The following is a 13,980-nucleotide window of genomic DNA, read 5'->3' on the forward strand; positions in this document are numbered from 1 at the left end:
GGGGGGGGGTGTTATACTTCGATCATTGCGATTGGTTCCCCTTTCTCCCCTCCACCCATTGCCATTATATGATCTTTCATTTTTTTTTAAATTATTTGTGTTTATTTTCACAACGCTGTTGTTCTTTGGACGTGTTGTCAGGATAGACCAGTCCCTGGCAAAGGACATCCAGCTTGATAAATCAGAGGGGCAGCGAACAAGAGGAGACCCTTGACAAGGTGACTGGACACAGTGGCTGTAACAATGGGCTCAAACGGAAGAACCCGTGTGAGGACGGTGTCAGCTGTGTGCGTGGGGTCGCTGTGAGCCCATCCAGCTCAACAGCACCTGGCAACAACAGCGACCTGGTGGCAAGTAGCTAGATGGCAGAAAGTTTTCATTTTAACCTCTTCTAATGAAATGACATGGACTGCATTTGCCGTGTTGTGTCACCATCATCACCGTCCATTTCCAAAATGCTGTAGGGTCCCACAGAACAGTGACTCCCACCCCTCTTCCTCCCAATCCCTGGTGACCAATAACAAGCGTTTATTTCTGTACATTTGCCAGTTTTAGATACTTCATCTACAGGAAATCATAGAATATTTATGCTTTTATGTCTGACTTATGTGACCGCATAATGTTTTCAAGGTTCATTCATGTCCCTCATAGCAAATATCAGGGCTTCATTTCCCTTTATGACTGAGTGGCATTTCATAGTATGTATGTATCTCAATTTGTTGATCTATTCATGGACACCTGGAGTGTTCTATCTTTCAGCTTTACAAAAAGTGCTGCAATGAGTTGTGCAGTCCGAGCCCCTGCTGCCAAATGTTTGGGGCGTATATTCAGGAGGAGGTTGGGTGAGTTACATGGTAAATCCAAATATTTATTTGTTTGTTATTTGTTTTTACTTCCCTGTCCCTCTCTTTTCCTCCCTGACTCTAGCCCCTTCTCTGAAACCCTTAAAGTCTATTTCTTGTTGAGTCATGTGGTATTTGGGTTCCCATTTGTTTGAGGAAGCTCCATGCCACTTTCCACAGGGGTTACACAGTTTTACAGTTCTGCTAGCAGGGTATGAGGTTCCAATCTCTGCACAGCCTTCCAGCATGCCTTCTTTTCTGTTTCTTTTAAACTTTGCTATCTGTGCTGGTGTGAGGTTATAGCTCACAATTGTTCTGATTTACAACTCGAATGGCTTAGTGATTGTGAGCCTTTTCATGTCTTTCTTGGCCACCTGGATGCCATCTGTGGTGAGCTGTCTATTCATGTCTTCTGCCCACTTTTAAGTTGTCTTTTTATTGTTGAGGTGTTGCAGCCTTCTATGGATTTTAAAGATCTGCCCTTTATCTGATATATCATTGCCCCCCACCATTTTTTCCTCAGTCTGTGGGTTCTCTTTGACTCTTTTGGTGAAGATGTCATATTTTTAGGCGGTCTCAGCCCTCTATCTTCTGTTTTGTGGGTGTTTTTCACTATGTCTAATAGTGCGTTATATCATATATTAGGGTCCTTCAATGTACCCCTATTTTCTTATTGCTGATCCTCATAGCTCTAAGATTTGCATTTATGTCTTTCATCCATCTCGAGTTCACGTTTATGTATGCAGTGAGGTGTTGGCCATGTCCCTTCTGCAGATGGAAATCAACATGTGCAGCACCATATGTGGAAGAGGCTATCTCTTCCCCATGTAACGATTTTAGGCCCCTTGTCAAAAATCGGTGGTGTGTAGGTTAATGGAGTTATTTCCGGGAACAATAGTCTGTTCCATTGGCCTATGTGTCTATCATTGCTCCAGGACCGGGTTGTTTTGACGTCTGTGGCTGTATAGGAAGTGAGCTATCTCCTACTTTGTTCTCTTTCAGTAGTGATTTGCTTATCTGAGTTTCTTTCCTTACCAAATCAAGTGGGTGATTGGTTTTTCCATTTCTTTAAAGGATGATGTGGGAGTCTGGATTGCAGTTGCATTACAGTTGTAGATTGCTTTGGGTAGTATTGACATTTTTACATATTAAGCCTTCCTAGCCACGAACCTGGAACATTTTTCTATTTGTGTAGAGCTCTTTTTGTTTCTTGTTGTCATGTTTTGTAGCTTTCTTATGTACAGTCTTCTGTGTCTGTGGTTAGGTTTATTTTTAAGTATTTAATCTTTGGGGTGGCTATTGGAAATGGTGTCATTGTCTTAATTTCCTTTTCAGAGTTCTCTTCCTTAGCCTATAGAAATCCTATTGATTTTTGTCTGTTGATTTTATAGCCCACCACATTGCCAACTTTTTCAATTAAGCCCAACAATTTTCTTGTCCAATCTTTGAGTTTATCTATCTCACTCCTACCATCTGCAAGTAGAGAGTTTTACTTCTTTGCCAATCTGCATGCCTTTGCTTTATTTTTTATGTCTGATACCTCTGCCTAAGACAGCTAGCACTATATTAAATAAGAGTGGTGATAAAGGGCAGCCTTGTCTGATTCATATTCTCAAGGAGAATGCGTTCAGTTTCTCTCATTGAGCAAAATGCTAGCCTTTGCTTTTGCATACAGGGTCAGACAGCGACTCGATGTTTAACTCTGTGAAGAACTGCAAACTGCTCTCCATGGTGACTATTCCACTTCACCTACCCACCGCGAGGGCTCCAATTCTCCACATCTGCCCACTGGTTGCTTTCCACCTTCCTGATAACGAGTGTGAGACCGTGTCTCGCAGTTTTGATTTGCATTTTCCAAATGACTAATACTGTTGAGCATTTTTCATGTGCTTATTGGCCATTGTATATCTTGTTCAGAAAAATATAACTACGTAGTTAGATTTTACATATACTTACACCTATCTATCTTGTTTACTAATGCAGCCTGCTTGGCACATAGGAGACGCTCAATAAAAACCTTGCTAAATGAAGGAGTCAATAAATGAGTAAAATAGTTCAAGTTTGTGTATTACTTAATGAACTAATCATTACTCAAAGAACTGAATTGACTCATTTTTTTCTCTATCTCCACACCTCCCCCCTCAAAAGGCCCCCAAAACCTTAGGCTTTATTGTGATGATAGCAACCCTAGGAATAGAGTACAACTGCCCCAGAGGGGTGCAAAATCTCAATCTGGTGGTGCAGTGGTTAAGGACTCAGCTGCTAAGTGTAAGTGGGCGGTTTGGAGCCCCCAACTGCTCAGTCGGGCAGTCTGCTTTTTAAAGATCTATGGCTTGGAAACACCGTGGGATGGTCCTTCTCCATCCGATACAGTCACTATGAAGTGGAGTCAACTCAATGGCAAGGGGTTGGTTTCTACTTTGTTTTAATCTTTACAGAAGGGGCGCTGGCTCTACAGCGGTGAAAGCCTTCAGTGATTTGAACCCCACCCCAGCTGTTCTGCAGTCTGCGTGTGTGAAGACTGAGGCGTTTAGAAACCACACGGGACTGTTGCCGCTCTGACGCAGAACGGACTCGATGGCAATGGGCTTGGTTTGGTTTTTGTGGTGTAAGTTTTTCAGACGCCAACTTTCACTTCTTTCTCCTGCAGGAGAGCCGGTGGATTCGAACTGCCAACTTTCCGGTCAGCAGCCGAGCATTTAACCACTGTTCCATCAGGGTTCCTTATTCTCTATTCAGGATACTGAAATCCGTAGACGTTCCCTGGAGTCATTCAGTTTACCCTCACTTGAGTCCTATAAGATTACAGTGCAGGAGGCATTTCACCATCCAACACACAAGTTCCTGAGCCCATAAGGGACTTTTGGATGACCCAGCACTGCTCTGTCCCAGCCTCCCGAGTTTGAATTACCGCAGGGCTTCCTGGACACACCAACGACAATCACCAAGTCCCTCTCAGTTTCACCCAGCACCCATCAGGCACACCTAACCTCTCGCACAGTGCTGTGAGGCCGCTCCCATGGCAGGGAAAGAGCAAAGGCCTCATTGGGTTTCTGAGGCTGCTGAAAGCTACATCTTTCTCTCACAGAGCAGCTGATGGGTTTGAACTGCTAACCTTTCAGGTAGCAGCCGAGTGCTTAACCACTGAGCCACCAGGGCTCGTAGTCACATGATAATCAAACGCTCATTGCCATCAAGTTGATTCTGATTCCTAATGACCCTCTACAGCGTTTCTGAGGCTATAAATGTTGATGGGAGTAGAGACCCTCCTGTAGAGGCTCTTTCTTCTGTAGAGTGGCTAGTAGGTTGGCACTGTCAACATGTGATTGCCAGTCTAACACCCAACAACTCTACCAGGGCTCCTTTATCACATGATAGGCTCTCAAGACCTTTTTTGCTTACTCTAAATATTGGGCATCCTAATCAAAGATCTGCAATGGAGCTGTGTAAAACAAATACGTAGGACAAGAAACAAACTGTGATAGGTTTATTGTGCCAACTAGGCCAATAGGAACATGTGGGAGGGGCTTAATCAGGTTACAGCTTGATTGGAGGGCGACTGAGATAAAGATGGCCGGCATCCCATCTTCCTCTTCCTCCCTGGTGATTGGACCAGGGCGCTGCTGCTTAAGCTAGTGTGCTACACTACCTATGGGCCAAGCCAGGTGCATCGTATCACTAAAGCTTGAGGCTCCTTTGAGACCTGCTTTGCCATGCTGCTGGTGCATTCATCGCTTGAGCTTGAGGCTGGTGGAGCCTGTCACCATGCATCATTTGAGTTCAAGGTCCCATTTAAACCTGCTTTGCTAAGCTCCTGAGCTACTGACTGTTGCTGTCCCACCCCGCTGTCTGCTGCCTATGGGCAGATTTTGCCTATCTTGCCCAAGGGAGGACTCTGCTGTCTGCTTCCTTGACCTTGGATCAGCAGCCCACATGAGTTGAAGGACTTCCAGTATATTAACTGCTCCATGAAAATGAATTGAACTGAGCCCTCTGAACTGCTGTGTGGACTAATTAGTGATTATATTCCTTCTCGCTGTATAAACCTATCCTCTTTATAGCTATAATCATAAGTGCCCTGGTTTTGTTTCTCTAGAGAACCCTGCCTAACACACAAACCAACAAAAATGCTGTGGCTTCCTATGGCCTACTGGATAAAGTAAAAACTCTTTAAAACTTTATTAAAGAGATTCCAAACTATATCGCTAGTCACATTGTCCCATTCCTTACATATCCCCTGCACTCTGGTAAACAAAGTTCTTAATAGTTCCTAGGACCAACCTTTCTTCCCACCTCCTTACTTTAGCTCTGTTTGTGACTCCTCATTGCACCCTGGGAAATACCCCAGCCCTCACTGGAATGCTAGCCAGCCTTCACATCACTGGCAAAAGCTAATCTCTCTGCAAAGCTCCCAGTCTCCTCAGTGAGAAGTGGTTTCCACGTTATGTGATCTCCGGCAGTGACCCCTTGTGGTGCTAACTGCATTCCACACTTTCATTCACGTTATCTGTCCCTGCCACTGCCATCCAGTCCCCGCTGACTTGCAGTAACCGTCTAGGGCAGGGTGAACCGCCTCTGTCAGCTTCTGAGACTGTAACTCATTCTCCCCATTTTCTCCCCTGTGCCACCAGGGATCCTCTTCAGTGATCCAGCGTAGCTCCCGGAATCCTTGGTGGCATAGTGGGTGCACATTGGGCTGCTAACCACAAGGTCAACAGTTTGGACCCACCAGCTATTCCTCAGGAAGAAAATGAGGTTCTCTGCTCCTATATAGACTGTCCTACAAGGTCACAAGGGTCAGAATGGACTGGATGGTAGAGAGTTTTGTGGTTTGTTTTAGTTGGAGCCTTGGAGGTGTAGTGGGTTACCCTTCAAACTTTTGAACTGCTAATCAAAAGGTCAGTGGTTCAAACCCACCAGCCCTGCCTGGAGAGAGGAATCTGTCTGCTGTAGTAAATATTTAGAACCTTGGAAACGCAAAGGGGAAATCTACTCTGTGCTATAGACTCGTGATGGTAGTGGGTCTAGTGGGAGCCCTGGTGATGCAGCAGTTGGAGCTCTCAGCTGCATCGCAAAAGGTGGGCTTTCCAGCCATCTCTGGTCCTCAAGGAAGGAGCTCAGGTGGCTCAGTCGGTTACACGTTGAGCTCTTCCAACCCACCAGCTGCTCCATGGGGGGAAAAGCAAGGCTGTCTACTCCGGTAAAGATGTACAGTCTTGGAAACACAAAAGGACAGTTCTACTCTGCCCTCCAGGGTTACTACGGGTCAGACTCGGCGAGATGGCAGCGAGCCTGGTCTTCAGAAGGAAGTCAGCTTCCGAAAAGGTTGACCGTTCTACTCTGAATCAGGATCAACTAGATAGCGTAGCTTTGGGGTTTTCTGTTTTCTGGTGGCTATTCATTTTGGTGTCTCCCCCCTTTTAATGACTCTGCTTTCTTCATGCCTGGTGTCCTTGATGTCGTCCAACAACGCATCTACTCAGTAGTCGTTAGTGTTCAAGGCATCCTATCTATTCAGGTGGGATAGACTTAGAGTTGTGCTTTTTGCTCTCATGACTTGTTTTCAGTTTTTTGTTTTCACTTCAAGTTGCATATCAACAGTTGATGGCTTGTTCTGCAGAGGGCCCCTGGCCTTGCTCTCACTGATGGTCTTGAGCTTCCCCATCATCTCTTTCCATGGATTTAGTTGATTTGATCGTTGTGTATAGTGAAAAAGAAGAGGAGAAAGTCAAGCCCATTGCCATTATTCTCTTCCCACTCACAGAGCACCCACAGGGACCCTGCAGGAAAAAGACAACGTATTCCAAGGACAGAGGCAGTTTGCCACGTCTTTCTCTCATGGATCATCCGATGCATTTGAATTGCTGACCTTTCCCATAGCGTCTCAGTGCTTAACCACGGAGCCACCAGGGCTCCTGAGTCTGTGTGTAGAGTTGCCATTTACACTGTTGAAAAAGACATATTGGTCTTGTAAAATTCTATCATGCAATCTCTGGCATCAATTGTTATGACCAAAACCAACTACTGTTCCCTTTTTAAGTAAAGAACAAGACCGGTTGTTCTAACTCATCCTGCTGCTCTGAGGGAGAAAGATGAGTCGTCTCTCCTCTACAGACTTGTCATCCCGGGTCCCTGTCCATTGGGATCAACTTGATGGCAGTGGGTTTTGGTTTCTGAGGCCTTTGCATCGCAAACAAGTGGTGAGCAATGCATCCTGGTTGCATGTTTGGTCCATTTCCGAGTGCAGAAGGTGGGGGGATCTTCCGATTCCTCACCGTTGGTACTCGTGGTTGTTGGTGTATAATTCCGAATGGTGGCTGTATGAACTGATCTTGCTCACAGGGATCTCAGTGTTATGCTGTCATCGACAGCACTGTACTTCAGGATAGATCTTGAACTGTTCTTTTTGGCAATGACGCAACACAGTTACTTGTCAATTTGTCCTTCTCCGTATAGCGGACTGTATGATTTTCTGATACAAAACGGCAAATTCCAGCTCACTGTTGCCTGGGATATTGACTGTGACAGGGTCCCCTGACTTTTTGACAACTTCCAACTTTTCTCGACTCACTGTAGGGGAGCAGGCTTTTTGGAGACCGAATAAGGATGCAGTCTTGCTTGCTCCTAGCTCACTGCTGCGTGCCAAGTCACTTTTGTGTAGCATTTACTGGGGTGGCCTTGGAGATCCAGAGCCCTGGCACCATGCCACCTTTGTTTGGCAGAACAATAAAAGCCCCTGCCTCCGGGGAGGGGGAAGGAGGTGGAGATTCAAGTCTGAGCTTGCTGCTGCTGGGCTTCTCTTCAATAAGTAAACCCTTAGCTGACTCCTACATTAGCATGGTCTCTTTTCATCAGTTTCCTGGCCCCTCAGGGCAAATTTCAAATTTCTGGACTATGCCCAGGCATCCCCACTTCCTACATCCCATGGTCCAATTATGAATGGATGTTTGCAGCTGTTTCTTTGCCATTTCTTCCCACATTGGGGCTTAACAGTCCCGAACGCCTCCCTCTATCCACGTCATTAAGGTTGACTATACTTTAAGCAGGCAGCCATTCCCCAGTCATATTGTGAGTGTTTCCCAACCTGAGAGGCTCATCTGCCAGCCCTGTATCAGACCTGCTCCACTGCCAGCCTTAAGGTTTTCAGTAGCCAATTCTCTCCAACGGCCGATTGCCAGATCATTCCTCCTAGTCCAGTGGTTCTCAACCTGTGGGTCCCGACCCCTTTGGGGGTCAATGACCTTTTCACAGGGGTCATCTGATTCATAACAGTAGCAAAATGACAGTTATGAAGTAGCAACAAAAATAATTTTATGGTTGGGGGGTCACCACAATATGAGGAACTATATTAAAGGGTCTCGTCTTGGCATTAGGAAAGTTGAGAACCACTGTCCTAGTCTGTCTTAGTCTGGAAGCTGCTGAAACCTGTCACCATGGGGGACTGTGCTGGTATTTGATATACTGGTGGCATGGCTCCCACTGTCACAGCAATGTGCAAGCATCACAGTATGACAGCCTGACAGATAAATAGCGAGTCATTAGAAAGACAGGGGGGGGGGGCACGGGAACGGGACCAAAATGGGTGTCAGAAGAGACTCTCTGACATTGCTCTGGAATGTAAAATAGCTGAAGCAAATGGACAAAATGACAAAGTAAACGAGCTGAGCACAACATCCTAGAGATAAGATAGTCTAATGAAGTGTACACAGACCTGAAGGTAGAACACCAGAAGGGAAGAACAGGTTGGACATTTCTTAGGCTGAAAAAACTGAGGAACAAAAAAAATCAAGCCTTAGTTGCAACATTGAAGGATTCTATGGACAAAATATCTAAACTGTGATGCATGAAGCATCAAAAGAAGACGGAAGAATACACCATCACTGTACCAAAAAGAATTCGTTGACTCTCGACCATATCAGGAGGGAGCATATGGGACTGAAGGAAGAAGTCCAAGCTGCATGGAAGATACCGGCAAAAACAAGGCTCCAGAAATTAACAGAACACAAACGGAAATGTTCCCACAAAGAGATGCAACCCCAAGAGTGCTCGCTCCTCTATGCCAGGAAATTTGGAAGCCAACTTCCTGGCCAAGGGACTGGAAGAATTCAATATTTGTGGCAATCTCCAAAGAAAAACGGTCCGCGAGAATGCATACGTTACTGAACAATGTCCTTCAGGTCACATGCAAGGCAAAGTTAGCTCACTTAAAGTCATTGCAGCCAAGCATCAACAGAGAGCTGCCCGAAAATCAGAAGAGGACACAAAACAAGGGATGCCACTGCTGACATCAGATGGATCCTGGCTGAAAGCAGAACATGCTAGAAAGATCTTTACTTGTGTTTTATTGACTGTGCAATGCTGTGGAGCACAATTCATCATGCAGAACATCGCCAGAAGGCGCATTCCAGAACACCTAATTGTGCGCACGCACATAGAACCTGTTCACAGGTCTGCACACAGACCAAGAGACAGTTGTCCAAACAGAACAAGGGCCTAAAAACCAGGCAAGGTGCGCATCAGGGTGGGATCCTCTCCCTCTACTCATTCAATCTGTACGCTGAATCTGGGCACCTGGACCGGATGAAGAAGAGCTTGGCTCTAGGATCGGAGGAAGGCTCATTAACAGCCTGTGGTACGCAGATGGTGCAACCTTGCTGGCTGAACCAGAAGAGGACTTGAAGCGCTTACTGATGAACTACACACTAGTAAAGGGAAACCCCTTCTCAGAATGGAGCCAACAGCAGATCAGGATAAATGGAGAAACGCTATAATCAATGCTCTGGGAAACAGCAGTCAAGAAATCAAGTGAAGGCGTGCCGTAGACAAATATGCTGTACAAGACCTCTTTGAAGTGTTAAAAGGACTAGGTGTGCCTGATCCAAGTCACGGTATTTCAATGGCCTCACATGCATGTGAAACCTGGGCGGTGGATAAGGAAGGCCAAAGAAGAATCGAAAGGGGGCAATGGCACAATGGGGCTGGTGTTGAAAACTGGACATACAACGGACTATGAGAAAAATGAACAAATCTGTCTTAGAAGAAGTCCACCAAGAATACTCCTTAGAAGCAAGGATGGTGAGACCTCTTTTGTTGTAATTTGGACCTATTATCTGGGGGCACCAGTCCTTGGGGCAGGACCTCATGTGAGGCAGAGTAGAGGGTCAGCGAACCAGAAGGAAAGGAGACCGTCCGTGAGATGGACTGACACAATGGGCTGCCGCAATGGGTTGAAGCATGGGATAATTGCGAGGCTGGGGCAGGGCTGGGTTGTGTGTTTTGCTGTTGTCCTTAGGGTTGCTATGAGGTGAAGCCAACTTAATAATAATAATATAATATAATAACAATAATTGCCCCAGGTGGCATGATCGTCAAGCTCTTGAACGCTAACTGGTGCATGTTCAAGATCCCTGCCTCAAGTGGCAGAGGCACCAGAGGCCACAGCGCCAAGATATCAGTCAGAGCAGTGGGCTTCCCAGCTTATGAAACAAGTAAAGCTGAGTGTCTTTGTGCAGGAGGCTAGCTTGAAGAGTGGGGTGCCCTTGGGCATTTGTCAGTGCTTCAAGGAGCTTGGCAATGCTTTCCCAAGCTGGGCAGAGGCCAGTGGGTTGCATGGCTGAGAGGCTAAAGACCAGGTGTGAAAGACATAATTGTTGGCATGGCCGAGAAGAGGCCCTGCTGTGGATAAAGGACTATATTCTTAATGTTTTCTGATACTGACTTGTGATAACCTATTAACTTCCCTAATAACCCTTCCCCCATAATCATGTATATTGTGTGACTATTGCACTGGATTATTGAACCCAGCAGGGAAGGAGTGTTGTAGGAGGAACGGTTGGTGTCAGAACAGGGAAAGAGGGTGGAGGCATGTCTGACTGCCACCTTGTGGCAACCAGTCTTGGGCTAGTGTAGTCGGAGTGTCCTTCCCTCTAAGGCAACCAGAGGTCTGATGTGACTCCCTGACATTTCCTCAAGAGGTGATTAAATGAAACGACAGGTTGTGTTAGGTAGCTAGATTTAGGGACGGGGGCGGCAGGATGGGGGTGGGGTTGTCCCTCCCATGCCTGCAAAGGCCCCCATAAAAGACGTTAGAAAGACATCAGCAACCATTAGACACCTATGACGATCCCAAACTGAGCATGCTCACACTCAAACCCCCAGCCAGGTGGGAGATAAATCTGGGAGGTCCAAACTAGGCCCAGGTTTATGACATCACCCTGGTGGGTTCAACCTAGCCAATGGGGTCAACCAATACCTTCAACTATGCCTTCCCCCAGCGGGGGCAGAGGCGGGGTGGGGAGTGTTGGGGGAAGGACTAGAATAAAAGCAGGGAGCATGCTGTGGGGGACTCTCTCTTGGGCCCTTGCCCTCTTGCCCCTTGCTCCTTTAACAACTTGGTCCCTGGATTCCCCCCTAGTTCTGCACACATGGGTGCTCTTTTCCACGAGGCTGCTCCTGCCCGGTTGTGAACCCCTTTGAGACTGTAAAACCTGCAACTTGTCCTGTCCTTCATAAAAACCCACTTGGATTATAAAACGGGCTTTGGCGTGAGCTCTTTCATCTTGTGAAGCAAAGAACCGAGGTATTACCCACTCCGGAAACTTAACAATTGTAAGGTAGAGAAAATCAGGACCTACGCAGGAACCCAGAGTCACCTTGTGCCCAGACCTGGGACTGGAGAGCAGTGAGCGGAAGTCATCTTTGGAGAGAGGCAGCACGATGGGCACACAGAGACAAGGGTGAAAGCTAATGGCTCTTGCTCTGAGCCCAACTTGGTAACTAGTGTCATCCAGAGTGCTGTGCCTGCCAGGGCCTCCCCACTTTAAAATAACACACACAAAAAATCCTTTTATTTAGATATAGTGTAAGTTATATTCCATGCTATATACAATATATAATTAAATTACTGTTGTATCAATATATCTAATATGGTTTTTAATATAAGGGTGCTTCAAAAAGTACGTGGAAAAATGTAAGTAAAAGAAAACTGAATTTTTTCACAAACTTTTTGAAGTACTCCTGTATATATACAGAGTTGTGTAACCATCACTGTCATTTGATTTTCATTAATATTTCCATCATTCCAATAAGAAATCTTACTCCTGTTAGGAGTCATGCAGTATTCCTCTCTACCTCCCTGTCCCTAGGCAACCACTAACCTATGTTCTAGGGATTTGCCTATTCTGGATATTTTATATAAATGGAATCATATAATATCCTATTCTTTCATGCTTCACTTCTTTTACTTAATGTTTTTTAGATTCATCAAGGCTATAGCACATATCAATACCTCATTCTTTTTTATTGTTGAATACTATTTCATTAAATGGATCTATCGTTTTGTTCATTCATCAGTTGGACACTTGAATACTTTTGACATGAAGTTTCCCTGATTATTTTCCCCAACAAAAGAGCCCTTATCTCTGAGACAAATGCTGCCTGCCCCTATCCTAGAGTGAGGGAGCACAGCTGTCTGTCTGTTTTCTGAATCAGTTTCCCCCTCCCCCCCTTTTGGTACTTGTTTCAGTGTGATGAGCCTCTCTGCTCCCAGTCTCCTCGTGTGGGAAATGAAAAAACTGGACTTCCTTGCCTCTAAGGCTCTAACTCCCAAATACACCTAATTTGAGATTTGGGGATAGGGAGCTGATTAAATGGATGATTAGATTTGATAGGGACTGCTCAGAGAGTTCCAGCCTTGGAGACCCTAGCAGAAAGTTCTACTCTGACTATTCCTTGAGTAGAGTTGATATACATATATGTCAGGGCTGAAACTCCATGCCTATGTCAGTAACACCAGAGAAAGAGGTGGCCACGTATAAGAAATTAAGAACCATGGGAAGAGCCTGTCTCTCTTCTAAGTGTGTATGTGGGGATGTGGTTCCCATGTAGTTTGTGTTCTGATTTTTCCAGATTTACCAGAGACCCAAATTTTGTGTGAGCAATTTCACTTTTTAAAATAAGGAGCCAACAGTGAGCCAAACAAAATTCACCTGCAGGTCAAACTTGGTCAAAACATAAATGAGAGAGGATAGGAGACACCTGCCAAGGGCAGTGGCGTTTCCGTGGTAAAGTTCTCATCCTCCAAGCAGGAGACTGGTCTGGTGAGCAGGCAGTGCACCTCAAACTTGCAAGTTGCTCTGATGCTGAACAGGTTTCAGTACGGCTCACAGACAAACACAGATCAAGACAAAAAGGTCTGGGGATTGGTGATTGATTTCCCAAAATCAACCAAAGAAACCTATGGACCAGAATGGCCATGGAGTTGTCAGGATGAATTTATTTTGGTTAACACGTTTTCATGTTCCTCTTTTCGAAGGCAGACGTGCCCTCAGCTCTAATTGGACACTTGTTGGCAAGAACTGGTTGGCAGAGGAGGTGCCTGGAAGAGCTCTGCCTTTGCGTCTGGGGAAGAAATTCAAGTTCCTGACTTCAAGGAGTTGGCCCAGCCAGGAAGGTAGCTGCCTTTGTCAGTTGCTTGGACCATACAGAGGGTCCTGCGGCAGAATGAGACAGCATCTGGTACAAATAAGATGCCAAGAATGAAGGTCTGGGACACAGATTTTGTGTGTGACAGGTGGGGGCAAGAACTATCTGTCCATTGTTAAATAAAGATGAAAACCCCACGGTAAAATACTAATTATGTAAATACCCAGAGACAGAAAGGTAACTACGAGCTGACTCAGTGTTTCAGTTATGAGTTGAGGAAGCCGGAGGTGGGGAAGCAGTCCTTGGTGCGCACTGGACAAAGCGTTTGGATGCTAACCAAAAAATGGTCCATGATTTGAACCCACTCCTGGATCGACATGAAGAAGATGTGGCAGTCTGCTTTCCTAGAGCTGGTCGGCCTAGTAAGCTCTAGGGGCTGTTCTATCCTGTCTCACAGCGCTGTTAGGAGTCGGGATGGGATGCCAGGCAAAGGCGACCTAGAAAAACAAAAAGCAAGCTCACTGCCGTCGAGTCGCTGACAACTCATGGAGATCATATCTATCTACCTACCTACCTACCTATCATCTATCTATGTATGCATGTATGTATGTATGTACCTATCTATCTATCTATCTATCTATCTATCTATCTATCTATCTATCTATCATATATGTATGTATGTATGTATGCATGTATGTATGTACCTATCTATCTA

Source organism: Echinops telfairi, unplaced genomic scaffold, assembly GCF_000313985.2.
Source record: "Echinops telfairi isolate 266 unplaced genomic scaffold, ASM31398v2 ScPeMD7_7467;HRSCAF=8505_1, whole genome shotgun sequence".
Taxonomy (NCBI): Eukaryota; Metazoa; Chordata; class Mammalia; order Afrosoricida; family Tenrecidae; genus Echinops; species Echinops telfairi.